The following is a 24,036-nucleotide window of genomic DNA, read 5'->3' on the forward strand; positions in this document are numbered from 1 at the left end:
TTTTGATAGTAGTGACAGCAGCAACGGTAACGGTAACAGTGATAGCAGTAATTTGTAGCAAGCGTAATAGTGATGATAGCAGCAGTAACTTAGCAAAAACAATATAGGATAAATTCGTAGGCATTGGATCGGTGACTCGTTGGATGATATTCATCATGTGACAGTTATAACCTAGGGCGATACGGCACTAGCTCCAGTTCATCGATATATGTAGGCATGTCTTCCGTAAATAGTCATACGTGCTTTATTAAAAGAACTTGCATGACATCTTTTGTCCTACCCTCCCGTGGCAGCGGGGCCCATATTGGAAACTAAGGGATATTAAGGCCTCCTTTTAATAGAGAACCGGAACAAAGCATTAACACATAGTGAATACATGAACTCCTCAAACTACGGTCATCACCGGGAGTGGGCCCGGTTGTTGTCACTCCAGGGTTGCCGGATCATAACACGTAGTTGGTGACTATAACTTGCAAGATCGGATCTAAAACATGGATATAATGATGAATTCATAAACGGTTCAGATCTGAGTTCATGGCACTCGGGCCCAAAGTGACAAGCATTAAGCATAGCAAAGTCGTAGCAACATCAATCTAAGAACATAGTGGATACTAGGGATTAGGCCCTAACAAAACTAACTTGATTACATGATGAATCTCATCCAACTCCTCACCAACCAGCGAGCCTACGAAGGAATTACTCACTCCCGGTGGGGAGCATCATGGAATTGGCGATGGAGATGGGTTGGTGATGACGAAGAACGAAGATCCCCCTCTTCGGAGCCCCAAACGGACTCCAGATCTGCCCTCCTGAGGAAGAACAGGGCTTGGCGGCGGCTTCGTCTCGTGGAACGCGATAATTCTTTCTCCTTAATTTTTTCTCCGAAAATAGGAATTTATAGTATCAGGGTTGACGTCTGCGGGGCCACCAGGTGGGTACAACCCACCTGGGCGCGCCAGAAGAGGAGGCGCGCCCTGGTGGGTTGTACCCACCAAGGTGCCCCTCTCCGGAAGGTCTTGGCTCCAAAAATTCTTATTATTGATATAAAAATCCTCTCAAAGTTTCGTTCCACTCTGAGAACTTTTATTTCTGCACAAAACAACACCATGGTAGTTCTGCTGAAAACAACGTCATTCCGGGGTTGGTTTCATTCAAATCATGCAAATTAGAGTCCAAAACAAGAGGAAAAGCATGAGAAAAAGTAGATACGTTGGAGACGTATCAACTCCCCCAAGCTTAGACCTTTGCTTGTCCACAAGCAATTCAGTTGATAAACTAAAAGTGAGAAAGAAAAACTTTTACGAACTCTTTTGCTCTTGTTTGCATAAGTAAACTTAAACAGCACCCAAGTTTTCAGCCAACATTATAACTAACCATGTTAACAATAACATTTAAAGATTATATTAACTCATATCAATGACATAATCAGCTAGCGAGCGATAATAAGAGATCTCAAATGGCAACACATTGTCAAAACAACCATGATATAATATGACAATGGTGGTATCTCGCTAGCCCTTTCTGAGACCGCAAAACATAAATGTGAAGGAAATATGCCCTAGAGGCAAAAATAAAGTTGTTATTTATATTCCCTTGTATCATGATAAATGTTTATTATTCATGCTAGAATTGTGTTAAACCGGAAACTTAGTACATGTGTGAATACATAGAGAAACAGAGAGTCCCTAGTATGCCTCTACTGGACTAGCTCGTTAATCAAAGATTGTCAAGTTTCCTGACATAAACATGAGTTGTCATTTGATGAACGGGATCACATCATTAGAGAATGATGTGATGGACAAGACCCATTCATTAGCTTAGCATAATGGTCGTTTAGTTTATTGTTATTGCTTTCTTCATGACTTATACATGTTCCTATGACTATGAGATTATGCAACTCCCGAATACCGGAAGAACACTTAGTGTGCTATCAAACGTCACAACGTAACTGGTTGATGATAAAGATGCTCTACAGGTGTCTCCAATGCTGTTTGTTGAGTTGGCATAGATTGAGATTAGGATTTGTCACTCCGTGTTTCGAAGAGGTATCTCTGGGCCCTCTCGGTAATGCTCATCACTATAAGCCTTGCAAGCAATGTGATTAATGAGTTAGTTGCGGGATGATGCATTACGAAACGAGTAAAGAGACTTTCCGGTAACGAGATTGAACTAGGTATGATGATACCGACGATCGAATCTCGGGCAAGTAACATACCGATGACAAACGGAACAAGGTATGTTGTTATGCGGTTTGACCGATAAAGATCTTTGTAGAATATGTAGGAGCCAATATGAGCATCCAGGTTCCGCTATTGGTTATTCACCGGAGATGTGTCTCGGTCATGTCTACATAGTTCTTGAACCCGTAGGGTCCGCACGCTTAACGTTCGATGACGATTTGTATTATGAGTTATGTGACTTGATGTGCCGAAGTTTGTTCGGACTCCCGGATGAGATCACGGACATGACGAGGAGTCTCGAAATGTTCGAGACATAGAGATTTATTTATTGGAAGCTCATGTTCGGACACCGGAATGGTTCCGAACTGTATCGGGTATATTCCGGAGTACCAGGAGGTTACCGGAACCCCCCGGGTGGTTAATGGGCCTTCATGGGCCCTAGTGGAAGAGAGGAGGCAGCAGCCAGGTGGAGGCACGCGCCCCCAAGCCCAAACCAAATTGGACTAGGGTTGGGGTGCGGCCCCCCTTTCCTTCTCTTCTCCTCCTGCTTCCCCCCTTCTCCTTGTGGGAATAGGAAAGGGGGGCGAATCCTACTTGGAGTAGGACTCCCCCCTTTGCACGCCACACCTTGGCCGACCTCCTCCTCCCTTCCCCCTTTATATAGGTGGGAGGGGGGCACCCCAAAGACACACAAGTTTGTCTTTTAGCCGTGTGCGGTGCCCCCCTCCACAGTTACACACCTCAGTCATATCGTCGTAGTGCTTAGGCGAAGCCCTGTGCCGGTAACTTCATCATCACCGTCGCCACACCGTCGTGCTGACAGAACTCTCCCTCGGCCTCAACTGGATCAAGAGTACGAGGGACCTTATCGAGCTGAACGTGTGCTAAACACGGAGGTGCCGTACGTTCGGTGCTAGGATCAGTCGGATCGTGAAGACGTACGACTACATCAACCGCGTTGATAAACGCTTTCGCTTTCGGTCTACGACGGTACGTGGACACACCCTCCCCACCTCTCCTAGATAGATCTTGCATGATTGTAGGAAAATTTCGAAATACTACGTTCCCCAACAGTGGCATCCGAGCCAGGTCTATGCGTAGATGTTATATGCACGAGTAGAACACAAAGAGTTGTGGGCGATAATAGTCATACTGCTTACCAGCATGTCATACTTTGATTCGGCGGTACTGTTGGATGAAGCGGCCCAGATCGACATTACATGACCGCGTTCATGAGACTGGTTCTAACGCCGTGCTTCGCACACAGGTGGCTAGTGGGTGTCTATTTCTCCAACTTTAGTTGAATCGAGTTTGACTACACCCGGTCCTTGTTGAAGGTTAAAACAGCACACTTGACGAAAAATCATTATGGTTTGATGCGTAGGTAAGAACGTTTCTTGCTAAGCCGTAGCACCGACGTAAAACTTGCAACAACAAAGTAGAGGACGTCTAACTTGTTTTTGCAGGGCATGTTATGATGTGATATGGTCAAGACGTGATGATATATAAATTTTTGTATGAGATGATCATGTTTTGTAAAAGTTATCTGCAACTGGCAGGAGCCTTATGGTTGTCGCTTTATTGTAAGAAATGCAGTCGTCATGTAATTGCTTTACTTTATCACTAAGTGGTAACGATAGTCATAGAAGCAATAGCTGGCGAGACGACAACAATGCTAGGATGGAGATCAAGGTGTCAAGCCGGTGACGATGGTGATCATGACGGTGCGTTGGAGATGAAGATCAAAGGCACATGATGATGATGGCCATACGATGTCACTTATTTTGATTGCATGTGATGTTTATCCTTTATGCATCTTATTTTTCTTAGTACGGCGGTAGCATTATAAGATGATCTCTCACTAAATTTCAAGGTACAAGTGTTGTCCCTGAGTATGCACCGTTCCTACAGTTCGTCGTGCCGAGACACCATGTGATGATCGGGTGTGATAAGCTCTACGTTCACATACAACGGGTGCAAGCCAGTTTTGCACATGCAGAATACTCGGGTTAAACTTGACGAGCCTAGCATATGCAGATATGGCCTCAGAACACGGAGACCGAAAGGTCAAGCGTGAATCATATAGTAGATATGATCAACATAGTGATGTTCACCATTGAAAACTACTCCATCTCACGTGATGATCGGACATGGTTTAGTTGATTTGGATCATGTGATCATTTAGATTATTAGAGGGGTGTCTATCTAAGTGGGAGTTCTTAAGTAATATGATTAATTGAACTTTAATTTATCATGAACTTAGTCCTCATAGTATTTGCATATCTATGTTGTAGATCAATAGCTTGCGGTAGCTCCCCATTTATTTTTTGATATGTTCCTAGAGAAAAATAAGTTGAAAGATGATAGTAGCAATGATGGGGACTTGGTCCGTGATCTGAGGATTATCCTCGTTGCTTCACAGAAGAATTATGTCCTTTATGCACCGCTAGGTGACAGACCTAATGCAGGAGCAGATGCAGATGTTATGAACATTTGACAATCTCGGTATGATGACTAGTTTATAGTTTAGTGCACCATGCTTTACGGCTTAGAACCGGGCCTCAAAAATGTTTTGAACGACATGGCGCATATGAGATGTTCCAAGAGTTGAAATTGGTACTTCAGACTCATGCCCGTGTTAAGAGGTATGAGACCTCTGACAAAGTACTTTGCCTACAAGATGGAGGAGATAGCTCAGCTAGTGAGCATGTGCTCAGAATGTCTGAGTACTACAATCATTTGAATCAAGTGGGAGTTAATCTTCCAGATAGTGATTGACAGAGTTCTCTAGTCACTATCACCAAGTTACTAGAACTTCGTGATGAACTATAATATGCAAGAACTAAAACGATTCCCAAGATCTTCGCGATGCTAAAATCAGCGAAGGTACAAATAAAAGAGAAAGCATCAAGTGTTGATGGTTGACAAGACCACTAGTTTCAAGTAAAAGGGCAAGGGAAAGAAAGGGAACTTCAAGAAGAATGGCAAGCAAGTTACCACTCCCATAAAGAAGCCGAAAGCTAGACCCAAGCCTGAAACTGAGTGCTTCTACTACAAAGGAAATGGTTACTAGAAGTGGAACTGCCCCAAATACTTGGTGGATAAGAAGGATGGCAAAGTGAACAAAAGTATATATGATATACATGTTATTGATGTGTATTTACTAGTGTTCATAGTAGCCCCTGGGTATTTGATACTGGTTCAGTTGCTATGATTAGTAACTTGAAATAGGAGTTACAAAATGAACAGAGAGTATTTGAGGGTGAGGTGACGATGTGTGTTGGAAGTAATTCCAAGGTTGATAAGATCACCATCGCACACTCTCTTTACCTTCTAGATTAGTGTTGAACCTAAAATAAATGTAATTTGGTGTTTGCGTTGAGCATAATATGATTGGATCATGTTTATTGCAATACGGTTATTCATTTAAGTCAAAGAATAATTGTTATTCCGTTTACATGAATAAAACCTTCTGTGGTCATACACCCAAGGTGAATGGTTTATTGAATCTCGATTGTAGTGATGCACATATTCATAATATTGATGCCAAAAGATGCAAAGTTGATAATGATAGTGCAACATATTTGTGGCATTGCCGTTTATGTCATATTGGTGTAAAAACGCATGAAGAAACTCCATGCTGATGGGCTTTTGGAATCACTTGATTATGAATCACTTGATGCTTGCGAACCATGCCTCATGGGCAAGATGACTAAGACTTGGTTATCTGGAACAATGAGCGAGCCACTGACTTATTGGAAATAATACATACCGATGTATGCGGTCCGATGAGTGTTGAGGCTCGCGGCGGGTATCATTATTTTCTGACCTTCATAGATGATTTGAGCAGATATGGGTATATCTACTTGATGAAACATAAGTCTGAAACATTTGAAAAGTTCAAAGAATTTCAGAGTGACGTGGAAAATCATCATAAAAAGAAAATAAAGTTTGTACGATCTGATGGTGGAGACAAATATTTGAGTTACGATTTTGGTCTTCATTTAAAACAATGTGGAATAGTTTCGCAACTCACGCCACCTGGAACACCACAGCGTAATGGTGTGTCCGAACGTCATAACCGTACTTTATTAGATATGGTGCGATCTATGATGTCTCTTACCGAATTACCACTATCGTTTTGGGGTTATGCATTACAGACAGCTGCATTCACGTTAAATAGGGCACCCTCTAAATCCATTGAGATGATACCATATGAATTGTGGTTTTGCAAGAAACCTAAGCTGTCATTTCTTAAAGTTTGGGGTGGCGATGCTTATGTGAAAAAGTTTCAACCTGGTAAGGTCGAACCCAAATCGGAGAAATGCGTCTTCATAGGATACCCAAAGGAAACTGTTGGGTACACCTTCTATCACAGATCCGAAGGCAAGATATCTGTTGCTAAGAATGGATCCTTTCTAGAGAAGATGTTTCTCTCGAAAGAAGTGAGTGGGAGGAAAGTAGAACTTGATGATGAGGTAGTTGTACCTTTTCCCGAATTGGAAAATGGTTCATCACAAAAATCTGAGTCCTAGAGGCAATATTTTTCCCTAGAAGTGAGTGGGAGACTGAAGGAAAATATGCCCTAGAGGCAATACTAAAGTTGTTATTTATATTTCCTTATATCATGATAAATGTTTATTATTCATGCTAGAATTCTATTAAACTGGAAACTTAGTACATGTGTGAATACATAGACAAACAAAGAGTCCCTAGTATGCCTCTACTTGACTAGCTCGTTAATCAAAGATGGGTAAGTTTCCTGACCATAGATATGTGTTGTCATTTGATGAACGGGATAACATCATTAGAGAATGATGTGACGGACAAGACCCATCCGTTAGCTTAGCATAATGATCGTGTAGTTTATTGCTATTGCTTTCTTCATGACTTAAACATGTTCCTATGACTATGAGATTATGCAACTCCCCAATACCAGAAGAACACTTAGTGTGCTATCAAATGTCACAACGTAACTGGGTGATTATAAAGATGCTCTACAGGTGCCTCCGATGGTGTTTGTTGAGTTGGCATAGATCGAGATTAGGGTTTGTCACTCCGTGTTTCGGAGAGGTATCCCTGGGCCCTCTCGGTAATGCTCATCACTATAAGCCTTGAAAGAAATGTGACTAATGAGTTAGTTGCGGGATGATGCATTACGGAATGAGTAAAGAGACTTGCCGGTAACGAGATTGAACTAGGTATGATGGTACCGACGATCGAATCTCGGGCAAGTAACATACCGATGACAAAGGGAACAACGTATGTTGTTATGCGGTTTGACCGATAAATATCTTCGTAGAATATGTAGGAGCCAACAGAGCATCCAGCTTCCGCTATTGGTTATTGAACGGAGATGTGTCTCAGTCATGTCTACATAGTTCTCGAACCCGTAGGGTCCGCACGCTTAACCTGCGATGACAATTTGTATTATGAGTTATGTGATTTGATGTACCGAAGTTTGTTAGGAGTCCCGGATGAGATCACGGACATGAAGAGGAGTCTCGAAATGGTCGAGACATAAAAATTGATATATTGGAGGCTCATATTCGGACACCGGAATGGTTCCGAAGTGTATCGGGTATATTCTGGAGTACCGCGAGGTTACCGGAACCCCCGGGTGGTTAATGGGCCTTCATGGGCCCTAGTGGAAGAGAGGAGGCAGCAGCCAGGTGGAGGTACCCCCCAAGCCCAAACCAAATTGGACTAGGGTTGGGGGGGCAGCCCCCCTTTCCTTCTCTTCTCCTCCTCCTTCCCCCCTTCTCCTTGTGGGAATAGGAAAGGGGGCGAATCCTACTTGGAGTAGGACTCCCCCCTGGTGCGCCACACCTTGGCCGGCTTCATCCACCCTTCCCCCTTTCTATACGTGGAGGGGGCACCCCAAAGACACACAATTTGATCTTTTAGCCGTGTGCAGTGCCCCCCTCCACAGTTACACACCTTGGTCATATCGTCGTAGTGCTTAGGCGAAGCCCTACGCCGGTAACTTTATCATCACCGTCGCCACGCCATCATGCTGACGGAACTCTCCCTCGGCCTCAACTGGATCAAGAGTATGAGGGACGTCATCGAGCTGAACGTGTGCTGAACACGGAGGTGCCGTACGTTTGGTGCTAAGATCGGTCAGATCGTGAAGACGTACGACTACATCAACCGCGTTGATAAATGCTTTCGCTTTCGGTCTACGAGGGTACCTGGACACACTCTCCCCGCTCGTTGCTATGCTTCTCCTAGATAGATCTTGCGTGATTGTAGGAAAATTTTGAAATACTACATTCCCCAACAAAATGCAGAGCACCTCCAAAGTTCAAGCAGCGACTAAACATTGTATTTCATGGTAGAAAAGATCCACTCATGGTGCACCCAACATTAGCTATACACAATGCGTAAATCATGACAGCTGTGCTCTCTCAGTTTCTAGTGCTTGTTTCAGAAGGTGATGACACAACATAAAAGTAAATAGAAAGTCCCTTCGCAGAGGGAAGCAGTGATTCGCAGAGGTGCCAGAGCTCAATTTTAAAACAGAGATAAATGATATTTTGAGATATGCACCCTTCTCATTCACTTCACAACCATTAGTTATCAACATCTTCCATGCTAAGCATGCTAGTGGCGGTTCCCAAACGATAAAACTAAAGGTTTACTCCCCCTCCACAATCAATCACACTCCACGGCTTGTCGGAAACAACGGGTGCCGTCCATACCAACATCAGTCCCGGGGGAGTTTTGTTTAATTATTTGCATTTTTGAGTTCGGGACTGGGAATCCCTATTACCACCCATTTTCTCGTGTGATGGCGAGTGAACAAACACTCGATATGAGAATAACCCGCTTAGCATGGAAGATACCGACCACCTCTTGTCGGTCCATGAACGATCCAGGCACACAAAAAGGATAATTTTTACAAGTTTTTAGAGGTGGCACATGCAAATTTACTTAGGGCGGCAGGGTAATACCGTATATAGGTAGGTATGGTGGACTCATATGGAATGACTTTGGGTTCAAGGTTTTTGATGTACAAGCAGAGTTCCCACTTAGTACAGGCGAAGGCTAGCAATTAGATTGAGAAGCGACCAACTAGAGAGCAACAACGATCATAACCATGCATTATGCATAAGTAACACTGGACATTAGCATGAGTAGGATATGAACACCATGAACATAAATATTATAGAGGCTATGTTGGTTTTGATTCAACTACATGCATGAACATGTGCCATGTCAAGCCACTCGAACATTCAGAGGAGGATACAATATCATCATACTACATCACAATCATTTTAACGATATGTTGATATCCAAGATAAATCATTATCAACTCCCAGATACTTATGCATGGCATGAGAAACTATAATCTCTAATTGTCATTGCAAACATGTTTAATCATAAAGGGCTGAAGCTTGGATTCTAGGTTAAACATATTTACACAAACAGAACAAGTCGAGTTCATACCAGTTTCTCTTTGCCACGGCCAGTTTATCGAATATCGTCATTATTGCCTTTCACTTGCACGACCGAATGATGTGAAAATAATAATAGTGCAAGAGTGCCATGGACTAAGCTGGAATCTGCAAAACATTTTATTGAACAGGAGAAGACAAGGTAAAATGTGCTCTTATTAGTTCAATAATTATTCATTTGAGAGCCAGTCAACATTTTCATCGTGGTCTTCTCCTCGGTAGGACTCGAATAAAAAGAAAAGAAATTCAGAGAAACACACCGAAATATTTTTGGAGTTTTTGGTTTTCTTGAACAAGCAAATAAAAGGGAAAAACAAAAATTAGAAAAACTATTTACACAGGAAAGCTCCCAACAAGCAAAAGAAGAACAAGGAAATCTTTTTGGATTTTCTTTTTAGTGCTACTACTAAGCATGCATAGAAAGTAAATTACTACAACTATTTTTTTTTTGTTTTTTAAAGTTTTTCAAACACACAAGAAGAAAGCAAGAAAATAAATCTAAGCATGGATGAGACAATGAAAAAGTATGAACACCGACAAACAGAATGATATAAGTGGACATGAATGTAATGTCGGTGAGAAACACGTACTCCCCCAAGCTTATGCTTTTGGCCTAGCTTGGTAGTCAATCAGTAGTCTGGATAGTAGTTGGCGTGGTAGCTCACGGAGGCTCTCGGTGCGCAGGCCTCAGCCTGGTGTGTTGCCTTTACTTCTACGTTGTGAGCTCGAGCCTCGCTCTCAGGAACAAAATGTCTTCCTCTGCTGTGATAATCAAAGAGAGCAGGCGCAGGCAAATATGTGTCCACAACATGTGATTGGTTAACCAATAGATTATAAGTGAAGTTATCAGCCTTTCCCTTGAGAATCTTATGCCCTTTTAAGGCGTCAAAATCTAAATACTGCGTGGGTAGGATGGGATCAAAGGGTAAAGGTGAAACACCCAGCCCTCGTGCTAAACACATGGCGTAAATTCCACAATAGAACCAGCCACTATTAGCGTTATGCTGAAGTCTACGTGCAACAATTGCTCCAAGGTTATAATTCCTTTCACTAGTGAGAGCGGTGTGAATGAGGCTCAAGTCTGGCGCACAAAGTATGCTACATTATTGCTTGCCTAATATGCATTTCCCGTTGAATAATGCAAAATACTGAATTGCGGGAAAGTGAATGCTTTTTATTCAACCTTGTCTCACTCCCCTATTTTCACCGTAACAAATGCTGAAGATGGGCCGTACTAGGCCATTGATGGAGCCATGCCATGGGCCGCAGGCAGGCAAGTCTGGGTACCCTGGTTCCTAGAACGCCGACATGCCTAGCGCACGCCACCTCACTAGGTCTCTCGCACCTAGTCTTCTCGCGACCCTCCCACTCGAAAGCTGGTGAGGAAAGGTATGAGGGCTGCGTACTAACCCAGACGCTGCTCGCGTTTCCTTTATGAGGGTTGTTCGTACGTCAAGGGGGGGCCCTGAGCATCGCGACTCAGGGGCCTCACTGGTCACGTAGCCCCTCACCCCTTGGCCTTGTCCTGGTGATCCAGACGCCCAAACGGCGGTTGAGGTATGCGCGGGGCCGGGCCCTGCCGAGGCAAAACACTAAAAGAAAACAGAAAGGAAATCGATCACGGAAAGGAAGTCATGGAGTCCTAACAAGTTATTACAAATTATAATGTCTCGCAAATTCAAGCAGAAGTTTTCACGCCTCCATGAGGCACGTCAAATGTCGTATGGTCAAACTAGGAGGAGGTGCCGCCATCACCTCGGTCGCAGATGCCGCTCGCCGCGGGAAGCTCGTCATCGACAACACCACCACCGTCTTTGCCGCTAGCCCTAGTCGTCGCAGCCTCAGGGTCGACGCAAAGGAACTTCTCTAGCAGGCTTTCACTTGCTCCTTCACGGCCTCGACCGTAGCGTCCCGGGACTCAGGAGCCACTGGCTCGATCAGTGCACCAAGGTCGAAGCATGAGCCCTGGAGATGGAGGTGGCTAAAGACACGCGTCGCGGCCGCAGTGAAGAGCGCGCGGCACTCCCCTTCTACCATGGAGCCCACTCTGGCGGCGATGCCGTCGAGCTCCTCGGTGAACTTGACGAGAAGACTGGCAAGGCCATCATCCGGAGTCGTCAGCGGCTTATCGTACCCTTCTCCGTAAAGGAAGTGCAGCATCGTGCGGGACCTCAGCTTGAGGGAGAGGAAGGCGTCGCGTCTCGCTGCTGCCGCCTTCTCGGCCATGGCGAGCGTCTTCTTCCTGGCCTCTAGCCGGGCAGTCTCCTCAGAAACAAGCTTGGCGTGGGATGCATGGGCCCTGTCCCCCTCCTCCATCATATTGCCCAGGAGGCTCCGCTCCGCGGCCTGTTCCTGGGCTGCCTGGTCCAGCTCGGCGTTGCGATTGGCGAGCGTGGTCTCCCAGGCCTTGAGCTCCTCCTCCTGTTCCTAGAGCCTATGGGTGCGGGCGGCCTGCTCTTCGCGGAGGGCCTTCAGCTCGGCTTCCACCTGCTACAACGTTCCTTGGCGGATGCTGCATCAACCAGTGCCGCGTCGCGAGCCAACGTGGCCTCACCGGCCTCCTTCCTGCCCTCCAAGGCGGCAGCCTCGGCCTGACCCCAGGCCGTCCTGACAGACGCGTAGGCTTGGAGCCACCCCGAGATTAGCGCCAGACGCCCCGTCAGCACGCACCTGTCGGCGCCCTGAAGATCGGTCCGAAGGTGGTCCAACGCGTTGTAGGCCTCCTCCAAAGCGCCGGGCATGGCAGAGGATCCATGGTCTGCCAACGCGAGGGCTTGGGGAGGAGGAGGCACCGGCGCCTGGACTAGCGCTGCCATAGCCGCAAGGGCGCAGGGGGCTCTGGAGCCCTCAAAGCCCTCGCGGGTGCGGCGGGGATAGGTGCCTCCGGAGTTTGCTGGTCCACGGAAGCAGTCTCCTCCTGAGTCTTTGCCACCGAGCTCCGAGGGGCCCGTTCCATCCCGGGTGAACGCGAGGTGGCCTCCTCCACCCACGCCAGGGTCACAGCGGCCGCGACAGATCGCGTGGCCTCGGAGGCCCCGGCTTCCTCCTTCCTCTTCTTCACCACAGGCTTCAGCATGGTCGCCAGGAGGAGAATGTTGCGGGCACGGCATCAGGGATGGTAAACAAAAGCAAGGTAAGATGCTTACTCATCAGCGGCGAAGTATGCCCTTTTTCTAGCCAGGACCGCTGCACCCCCAGTCTTCCTGAGCCCGGGCTTTATTGCGCCCTGAGGATTAGCCGGGCGCACGGCAGCTGGCCCCGGAGCGGTGGCGACGGATGACAAGACAGGGGTGTCGCCTCGAGGAAGCAACGCCGCCTCGCCCTTATTCGGAGTCACTCGGCTCAGCCACCACAAGGGGGTTCCCCCCAGACCTCGTAGCGACCCCGGTGGAGTGTGGGGACCCCTCGGCTAAGTGCTCGGTAGCGTCGTCGTAATCGAAGAAATCGCGGATGAGCTCACTCTGCGATGGAGGAGAAGTCTCCTCCGCATCGTCCATGGTGGCCTCCGAGTACTCCTCCCCCTCCTCCTCAGAGCCCTCACCAGAGGACATCGGGAGCAGGGAGCTGGGGAGCTTGGGTGGCACAAGCCCCAGCTTGTTGAAGACGGGCATGGCGGCGGCCAGCTCCGCCCCGTCGCCATGGCGGTACAACGAGAGGTAGGCTGGCGAGAGGCTGCCAGGATCCTTCTCAAGCAAAGTACGCACAGCCTTACCCAGCTCCTCGTTCGTCAGGCTCCCTAGGCGCAGTCGGAGGTCGTCCTGCGCGCACTTGAAATCCCACATATGGCTTGAGTGCGCCTGGAGCGTGGCCAGGCACTGCGTCAAGAACTCCCTGACAATCATGGCACCCGTCAGCACCCCAGACTCTAGGTCCTCCTGCATCAGCCTCAGGACCGTGTCGCTCGGGGGTCGGTGAGCTTCTCATGGGCCCACTGGTCCAGCTTCTCTAGCATCTCGGTCGGCATCTCCAGCCGAGCATGTAGGCCCTTGGCGTCCACGTAAATCCATTTACGCCAGAAGTCCCCCGCCTTCTTCCCGGCCGTCATGAGCATGTTGCCGCCGTGGGGTGCAATGAAGGAGACGCATCCGGAGCGCTGGGTTGAGTCGTGTATTCGAAGGGAGAACAATTGGCGGAGCAGCGCAACGGAGGGCGCCGCGCCCACGAATGCCTTGTAGTAGAAAACGAAGATCGACAGGAGAAAGATGGATCTGGGCTGGAGGTGCAGAGCGTGAACCTGGTAATGGTCGAGGACGGTGAGGAAGAACTTGGAGAAGGCCGGGACAAGCCCCGCAAAGACGATGTGGAGGAAGAAGGGATAGAATGTCCCCGCCTAGGTCTCCCGCTTAGTGGAGCCGGCCCGAAGCGCCGTCTCCCTCCCCTCATTGTCGTTGCTCGCCGTCAGTGGGAGCACGGCGGCAAGGTGCCCCGCCTCGGTGATGGAGGACGTACTGAGGGCCGGCGCGGACGCAGAGGAAGAGTGTGTGGCCGGAGCGGCTGGCTTCACCTTCTTGGATGTCATCAGCGAAGAGCTTGAGGAAGAAATTTTGCAGATCTGGGGGTGCTCCCGACAGGGAGAAAAGGGGATCTGGGCAATGAAGGCCTGACGGCAGGCGCCAGTTTTTCTGTCAGCCCGGGACGGTTGCCGAGGCAGCATGGGGAAGTGGAGACGCCCATGTCCCATCAACCGTCATGCGTCGACTTGGCCAGCAGGCGATTGGGGCCCGCGGCGCTTCGCCCTTGGCCTTTGGCTTCGCCCCGAAGCCAAGTCCGAGCGCGCCTTGGTCCCTGGGGCTACTATCGGCATTTTGGGAACCAGGGTACCCAGAATTGCCTACCTGTGGCCCACGACATGGCTCCATAGACGTCATGGTACGGCCCATCTTCCGCATCGGCATAACAAGACCCTCGCAAGGAGCTAAGCCTCGCGAGGCGGACGACACCAAGACCTTCGGAGGGAGCGGCCTCCTGAGGCTGGCTCCTGAGGAGCAGAGATTCCTATGTGAGCGCCCATCTCATGAGGTTTGGGTGAAGCAAGCCATGACGACCAAGGCCAGGCGGGCACCAGCGGGCGCCGAGCAGCAGGTTTCCTCTTTGGTGCTAAGGAGGCAAGCGCAGGTGTGGGGTCCCGAGGAATCAGCCAAAGTTTTCCATTCCTGTGCAAGAAGACCAAGACCGCCAGGACGACAGGACGGATGTCATCATCGAGCCCACCGCGGCGTCACGACCAGAAGCTTTGCAGGCGAAGACTACCTTTCGCTAGGATAAGATGTACTACCTGTCCCCCTTTCCAAATTGGCCACTGTCGGATCCCTTCCCGCCTTCGTTCGGAGGAAGAGGACCAAGGCCACTATAAATGTAGCTCATCCACCACCATAGAAGGGGATCCAAAATCCAAAATCCGGACCCTCACTAGCTCACACCGACAAAAGAACAGACCTCCTGAGGTTGTTCTTCCTTTGTACCAGTTCATCCTTAGCGCCTCGCGAGGCTAATCCACCCCAATGCAGGAGTAGGGTTTTACACCGCAAGGTGGCCCGAACATGGGTAAACTGTCGTGTCCCTTTCCTTTCTTGTTCATCGAGTTAGGCCGTGAGAGCAATAAATTGGTTGGCTGGAGACGTTGAGTTCTTTGCACACGCCCCAGATTTTGAGCCTTTCTTGGTTCTGTGGAGCCCTGAATCCGACAGCTTTATTGACATCTGTCCGGATGGCGTGTCACGCTAATAAGGAGAAGATGGATAAGCGGCGCGGCAGGCTTGCCGGGCTTGAACCTCAGCATGACACCTAGAAGTATATTTTGTGCACTTTGTCCTAACTGCCAGAGTTAGGTATGATAGCACTATTATCTATCTAATCATACACTACTAGGGAAAACCATATACACAGAATCCTACCAGTAGCGCGAGCCAAAAAGAAGCGCTACTACTACTTACCACTAGCACGTGGCAAACAAACGCATTGCAGCTAAGTTTATAGAAGTAGCGCGTCTCAGGGAAGAAGCGCTACAACTACAATCCGCCTACTGTTCTCGCCAGGATACCAATAGTATTAGCAACCTTAAGCAAAGTGCACTGCTGCTAAGATAGTTGTACCAACATGTTTTACGTAGAAAGCGCTACTGCTAATGAAAGGAAAATAAAATGAAAAACATATAGAAAAGTAAATGAAAATGAAAAAATAGAAAGAGGGGAAGGAAAAAAAGAAAATGTGAAGGAAAATAAATGAAAAATAAAAATAAAGGAGAAAGGCGTAGCAGCAACGTGCTTTCAGGACAGACGCTATAGCTAACTTAGCAGTATCGCTTTTCCTTGACCGTGCTACTGCTATTTTTGACTTAACCATGCGGTTCTTCTTCCCCACGGCCACTTCCCCCAAATCCAACTCGTCTGCTATCGCCGCTGTCGTCGCCCTGCATCGCCGTTGGCTGCCGCGCGCTCTCCCGTCACCCTCCGCACGCCCTCGACGCCGCCCCCAACCCCGACCTCGACGCCGCCCCCAACCCCGACATCGACGCCGCCCTACATCGCCGACCTCCGCCGTGCGCCCGAGCCCCGACCCCGACCTCGACGCCGCCTGCCCCTCCCTCGGCCGCTCCCTAACACTGTCGACGCCCGAGGTGAGCACGCCTACACCTCCTCCTCCTCCTCCTCCCCTACCTCTGTCTAGCTAGGGTTCATCAAATTTTAGAGTACATAAAATTAGTTAGGGTTCATCAAATTTGATGCTAATTAGGGCAGTAGTTGTAGATGCTTAATTGTAAACTAGATGTTAATTAGGGTAGTAGTTATAGATGCTTAATTAGTTTTTAGGACAAATTCCTAGGGTTCATCAATGGGTGCTTAAGTAGTTGTAGATGCTTAAGTACCTAGGTAGGGTTCATCTAATTAGTTAGTACTTGTAGATGCTTAAGAACTAGGGCAGTAGGGTTTAACTAGATGTTAATTAGGGCAGTAGTGTTTAGTTTAGAGAAAAAAATTCAATATAGTTTTTTTACTGTTTTTTAGTAAGTGCTTAATAGAATTAGTAAGAAAATTAATAGAACGAGTTGAACTAGTTTATTTTTAGTAAGAACTAGTTGAATTAATAGAACTAGTTATTTTTAGTAAGAAAATTAATAGAACTAGTTGAACTAGTTTATTTTTAGTAAGAACAGGTTTACTTTTATTTATAGTTAGTGTTTAGTTGAATTAATAGAACTAGTTTAATTTTATTAAGAAAATTTAGGTATATGAGATTTGATGATCTAATTAAAATTTTACTATAGAACTAGTTTATTTTCAGTAAGAAAATTAATAGAAGTAGTTTATTTTTAGGTTTATTTAACAGTATTCTAGGTTGATTCATTTTGAAGTGGACATGTCATATTTGAACATGTCACATTTGTTGTTATTTTTCTAGTTAAAGCAATTATTCCTGCATCAACGTCGACGATGCCTATCCCGCATCCTCGTCGTCGACTCGGCGGAGGACACCTGCTTGATCAGAGGGGCAATGTACGGGACTGGGCTCCGCCGGGCTGGTACTGGGAGGTGCTACCTACCGGGGGGCGCTGCTTGGTGAGGAGCCAGCACGTCATTGACCAGAACCTTCTTTGGTGGCGGTCCTGTGGGCCAGTAACGGTGTGGAGGCTTTCGTCCCCCGCGGAGGTGGTACGTCACCGTGTCAGCGAGGAGGACGAGCACGTCCATCGCTACATGGTTGCGTTGGAGGTCAGGTTCTCTAATACCTGGCCGGTTCTTCAGGGATCTCACTAGAGCTATGATCATGTGATGGTTCCTTCTCTTTGGGTGTCCACCGCCCGCGCTGATACCCATCGTTCGCTAGGGTTTTAGTTGTATTAGTGATGTTATATGTATGATACTATTCGAGATGTATTAGTGATAATATTCGACGATGCGCGGACGCAAGAGATGATTTAGTTTTGCTCATTGAATGCATGCTAATTTGAATACTTATTTATTTTACGATTTGGTTTTGCTTATTGAATGCTCTAATTGGAGAAGTACTCCTATTTTGAATGCTCAAATTGGACCCCACTATGCAAGGCGTATGCATTTGATTAGTTGATAGTTTATAGGGTTTTTGTTTTTGCATAAATCAAGGAGCCCCTCCATCATCCCCGCTGTCATTCCCGTCACTGATCCCCTCCGACCTCAAGGTGAGACCAGCCAAATCTCCATGTCAATATGAGTCCTATAAGATATTTTGAAATGTTTTTGTTCATATTTTCAACCATGGAAATGCAATGACCATCAAGTTTGACTGGTCATATGATGCAGATAAAAACGTGTATATCTTGTGTTGCTCAAATAGGATATGTGCTTGCCCAAGTGGCCGGTCATGTTTGCAGGTTACACCTCCGAGTGACCTATGTTTTGCCGGAGTGTTGATTAATTTCTGTTCCGGCAAATTTTAGGCGCTCGATATGTCCTTTTTTAGCAAAGGTCTTGGCGGATTTTTCCGTGAATTTTTGCATTACTTGTGCTAGAATATGTAGGAAATATCGAGTGGCCTGGATTTTCTAGAAAGATAATTAAACGACATTTCGGGTTGACTTTCAGTCTGTCGAGGCTCCACCATATATGAGAGGATGAAGAATCCCGACTGTTGTCGTGGGGGTCGTTTCTCCTTCTTCTCCTTGTGCTAGACCTTTGTTATGCACTAGGGGAAGGAGGAGTACCGACGGTCGCAAATGTCAGAGAGGAATCAGTGAGGGAGGGTCTCCACCATATATGAGAGAACGAAGAATCCCGACTGTTGTCATGGGGGTCGCTTCTCCTTCGCTCCCGTGTGCTAGACATTTTGGTGTAATGCACTCGGGGCGAAGGGAGGAGTGACCATCACCGACGGTCGAATATATACACCACGTGAGCTGAGAGTTTTCAAGAAAAGACTCGGCAGACCGATAGTCAACCCATGATGAATAATAATGATCTAATTTAGTTTTTGTAGTACATATATTTAATTGTACAAGTTTAATCTTTGAATTATGAACATAGGAAATGTCATCATCGGACGAGGAAAGTCTCCCGGGGGAGTGCGACTGGTCCAACGACGATCGAGATCTGTGCAACAGGCCTCACCTCGACGAAGATCATGTCTTTAGCATTAAGCTCCAGGAGACCTTCGATGTTGAAACGGTACACAACGAAGACAAGTGTTTTTTTCGTAATTAAGCACGACTTCAACTATTTCAACATGTAATTTTCATCTTTTACAATTCGGCTACCTTATCCCATGCCATGCAAGACGCTATGTCTTGGAGAGGATGGATTTTGAAGACCATGAAAGTATGGAAACAAAGAAAATTCACCTAAGGACCCATCATGGTATGGATTTTGAAGTAAATCTGTACAATTCTAAGAGCGTAACCCATTTTGGTTGCACAAATTGGGAAGCACTTTGCAAGATGTATGGTTTTTATGAGGGTATGCTTGTCACCATGGAGATTGGTGATCCTGACATCGCCCAAGACAATATGGACATTTGGGTCCTTGTTGATATGCTTCCAATTCTACCGCTATGTGAGTTTCTCAAACATAGTTATTAACTAATTTATATTGTTTATTTCAAAATAGTTGACAACTTATTTCCATTGACAGCTTAATTTCTGTGAGGACCCCGTTTCTAAGTCACACCGATCTAGCATGTAACACATCATATCACTTTGCGGCCTCACGCACGGTATTCCCACGGGTGCCACCTTACCTGGCCCAGGACCGTTTGCGCCTTTTGGCTGACGTATATGATAGTGTCGCTAGCATCCATATGACAAACAACCCGGGCGGACATGACTAGTCATGAACCAAAAGTGGCACTAACTTACAGGGACAGGCATACATGACCCAGCATCGAACGTGTCGGTCATCAGCGAATGATTCCGGGGTGTAGCAACTGGGTTAGCAGGACTCCGGTAAACCGGGCTGTAGCAGGCTAGCAGGGCTCCGGTATAAACCGTGTGACATTTCCCCGAAGGGACAAACACAAGATCGAAGTAGGACACATGCCGGCCAGTCTAAGTGTTCCGGAGCAGTAGCAACTGGGCTAACAGGACTCCGGTAAACCGGGCTGTAGTAGGCTAACATGGCTTAGTGGAATCACTAGACTACATTTCCCCATAAGAGAGGCTACCAACGATAGACAACTAGGTTGTCGGATCACACACATACCAAGCATTTCAAATCATACACACAATATGCTCGATATGTGTAAATACAACATGGCATCACAACAAAACTCTATGACTCAAAGTATTTATTCATAAGGCTCTAAAGAGCCAAGTATTACAAACATGGGTCTCATGACCCAACATACAGAGCATACAAGCATCAAGCGGAAGCATGAACATGTCTGAGTACAGACAACTACAAATGAAAAAGGCTGAGAAGCCTGACTATCCACAAGACCCTCCCAAGGGTACAAGATCGTAGCTGAGATAACAAGCTAAACATCGAAGTCCATGCGGCACTACTAGCGAGACTGAAGTCTCTCTAGGAAAACATAAATTAAGAAAACGTGAGTAAAAATGTACCCAACAAGACTTACATCAGAACTAGCTACATATGCATCAGTATCAATAAAGGGGTGGTGGAGTTTGACTGCAGCAAGCCAGCTTTGACTCGGTGGCTATCCTGAACTACGACTGCCAGTAACACTTTTGAGGTGGCGCACACGAGTCCACATATTCACCAATCAATACACCACTATGGATCCGCTCCCGTCTCCCTACGAGAAGGCCACCCATAGCACTCACGCTTATCTTGCGCATTTTAGAGTATCCACTTTCACTTGTCTATGAACTGTACAGGCAACCCAGAAGTACTTTACCGCGGACACGGCTATTCGGATAGATGATGTTAACCCTGCAGGGGTGTACTTCTTCACACACGCTCTCACCACTTACCACCATGTACACGTCGTGTATCTAGGCAACCTTCAAGCGAAAGCCTGGCGAGGGAGTCGGCCACGACCTGACTAACCACACAAGTCTCTCGTCCAGGTTTATCGCCTATTCGGGTTCCATCCGCAAGGAGATCCGGTCGGGGTGTCGCTCACGGCCCCAAACGATGTGTACAGGGTTCCAAGCCCACCAAACGGGCGACGCTTGGCATACCCGGCCACGGTGCCTAGTCTGTCCCAAGCCCACCTATACCGGGTGCCACTTGGTAGACTACTAACACTACCTACAAAACACCAGAAACTAGTTGCAACTCCTGGACAGAGATCATGTTGATTAATAAGTCGAGAGGGGTCGAGTTACCGGAACCCAATGTGTGGTAGTAACTGTTCATGGATCACAAACACAGAACTCAGTTCCTGAGGACGGCTTCAATGAGACAACCCACCATGTACTCCTACATGGCCTCTCACCGATACCTTTACCAAATCGTGTTCACACACTTAGCTCACAACAGTAGGACATGTTCACACACCTCTAATTCATCCACGATGAATCAGACCTGGCTCAACTCTAGGCAGTAGCAGGCATGACAAACAAGCATGAATGAGTAGGCACATCAGGGCTCAAACAACTCCTACTCATGCTAGTGGGTTTCATCTAATTACTGTGGCAATGACAGGTGCAGAGGAAAGGGGTTCAGCTACCGCAGCATGTAACAGTTGAAACGGTGTTGTCCTAACGCAGTAAAAGAGAGCAGGAGCGAGAGACTGGGATTGTATCGGAATGAACAAGGGGGTTTTGCTTGCCTGGCACTTCTGAAGATAGTACAGCTCTTCATCGGTGTCATCGATCACGTCTTCGGAAACATCGTCTACTAAGAGGGAACAACCACCGGCAAACACAAAAGGAATCACAATCAATGCAATGCACATTCATATGAATGATATGTCATATTAAAGTACTGAATTGACCTAGTGCAACAGTTAGTCATATTCATTGAAGTGGAATTCAAACCTATAGCAAATTCCAACTCCAAAACTAATTACCATTTATTCCATAATCATGAATTGTCCTATTCAGTGAGGTTAACTTGTTCAAACATGCATGAAAATGCCATATTCAGATTCTTTGGATTTTTCTGATCATTTTACACATATATATATATATATATCTTTTCAATCTGAGTTACAGATTATTTACTATGAATTTTAGAAGTTTAGGGTAATTTCTGAAATTTCCTGGTTATTTCGAATTAGAATAAATCCCGAAAAGGATTTACTGCGTCAGCCTGGCGTTAGTGTGATATTAGCGGTCAACTGACCCGGTGTAGGTCAAACCTGACCGGTGGGTCCCGCGTGTTAGTGTCTAACAAAACTAACCAAGCTTAGTTAATACTAATCTAACTTAGTTCGCCGGGCGGGGCCCGCTGTCAGTGACCAGTGGGGTTGTTAGTGCCTAAACTAATTAGGCCACGTCAGCCGGCCGGAGATTAGCCAGCGACGACCACAGCCGACGGTGGGGGTTCGCCAGAGTTGCGCCAGAGGCGACGGATCTACGCGCCGAGGGAACCAGAAGGTAGCCCGTGCCCGCGTGCATCCAGAGAAAGCAACGGGAGGGCGTGGGATGGCCGGAGTTCACCGGAAGTGAGCTCGTGGCGGCGGCCGGAGTGCGGGCGGGGTCGGGTTTGGCGCTACGGTGCACGGGAGGAGAAGCTGGTGGGTGCAACGTGCTCCTACTGGTGCACTGAGCGCGCTTACGGGCTCAGACGCGGGTGGCGGCAGCTGTGGCCGGGCGGCGCCATGGACGGCGGGTGGAAGCTCACGGCTCCGGCGAATTTGACGGCTACGCGATGCAAACAATGTAGGGGAGAGAGGGATTCAACGTAGGAGCTCACAGCGAGGTCGTCGGTGATCTCAGCGGTCTCGGGGACGGCTTGGAGACGACGGAACGTCGGTGGCGATCTCCGGCAGCAGAGGAGGAAGATGACGAGGTAGCCGATGATGCGGGGTGCCTGGCGTCGCGTGGCTCTTCGCAGATGATGAAGATGACGCTGCAGTTCTTCTGGGTGGGTCGGCAAGGCGAGGGAGGGCCGGTGGCCGCGGTGGCAGTGGACGGCGGCGACGAGCTCCGCTCGGTGGCTGCGTGTGAGAAACAGAGGAGGGGAGAGAGGATGGGAGTGAGCGGGTTGTGTTCGGGGACGGGCGTGGCGACGTCCTGGCGGGTCGAGGCACAGGCAGCCAGGGTGGAGGTGGCCGGGCGCGTGCCCGCGCGCGGTGGCCCCACGCCTCGCGTCCTTCTGGCGTGAGGTGGGAGACGGTGGCGGCTATGGTGGGCTGGGCCAGGTAAGTGGGCCGCCAGGTAGGTTTGGGGCCAGGTAGGTTTTCCCTCTCTTCTGTCTTTCTATTTCTTTTTGTCTTCTATTTTCTGAAGTTTGTTTTGATTTGATTTAAAATATCAAATCATTTTAGTAGCTTCTGAAAAGATATATGTGGCTTGATACTAAATATTCAAAGCCACTCATAGGTTCTCAGGGTTATCGGATTTATATTGTATACATAGCAAATATAAATCCAGTTCAAATAATTATTGATTTAATTCAAAGTCCCAAAATAATCATTTCTGAGATTCCAAAAGTATAGTTTGAGTTTTAGCTCTTGCCAATATTTTCATAGACTAGCAGGAACATTTTCTTGGGCTCATTTGAAAAGATTTTTAATGTTGATCATTTTTAAAGGTTTTTGAGGCTTTGAAAATTCCCTCAATTCAACTTCCTTGAAATTAAAATGATGCATGGATGCTTGATGCAACTAATACACTCAGGTATTCTAGGGCTGTGACAATTTCATTCTTCAAACAATGTGTGGAAGATGGTTGTCGGGACCCCGATTCCAAGTCACACCGATCTAGCCTGTAACACCTCATATCACTTTGCGGCCTCATGCACGGTACTCCCACGGGTGTCGCCTTACCATGGCCCGGGACCGTTTGCGCCTTTTGGCTCACGTATATGACAATGTCGCTAGCATCCATATGACAGAGAACCCGGGCCGACATGGCTAGTAGTGAACCCAAAGCGGCACAAACGTATGGGGACAGGCATACATGAACCAACATCGAACATGTCGGTCAGCAGCGTGCGATTCCGGGCTGTAGCACTGGGCTAACAGGACTCTGGGAACCCGGGCTGTAGTAGGCTAGGCAGGACTCCGGATGTCACCGCGTGACATTTCCCCGAAGGGACAGACACAGGAACGATATGAAACACATGCCGGCCAGTCAAGTGTCCAGAGCAGTAGTGCTGGGCTAGCAGGACTCCGGTGAACCGGGCTGTAGCGGACTACTATGGCTCAAGGAGGCACTAGACTACATTTCCCCATAAGAGAGGCTGCTAAGGATAGACAACTAGATTGTCGGATCCCACACATACCAAGCATTTCAATCATACACACAATATGCTCGATATGTGCAAATACAACATGGCAACACAACAAGACTC

Source organism: Triticum aestivum, chromosome 3D, assembly GCF_018294505.1.
Source record: "Triticum aestivum cultivar Chinese Spring chromosome 3D, IWGSC CS RefSeq v2.1, whole genome shotgun sequence".
Taxonomy (NCBI): domain Eukaryota; kingdom Viridiplantae; phylum Streptophyta; class Magnoliopsida; order Poales; family Poaceae; genus Triticum; species Triticum aestivum.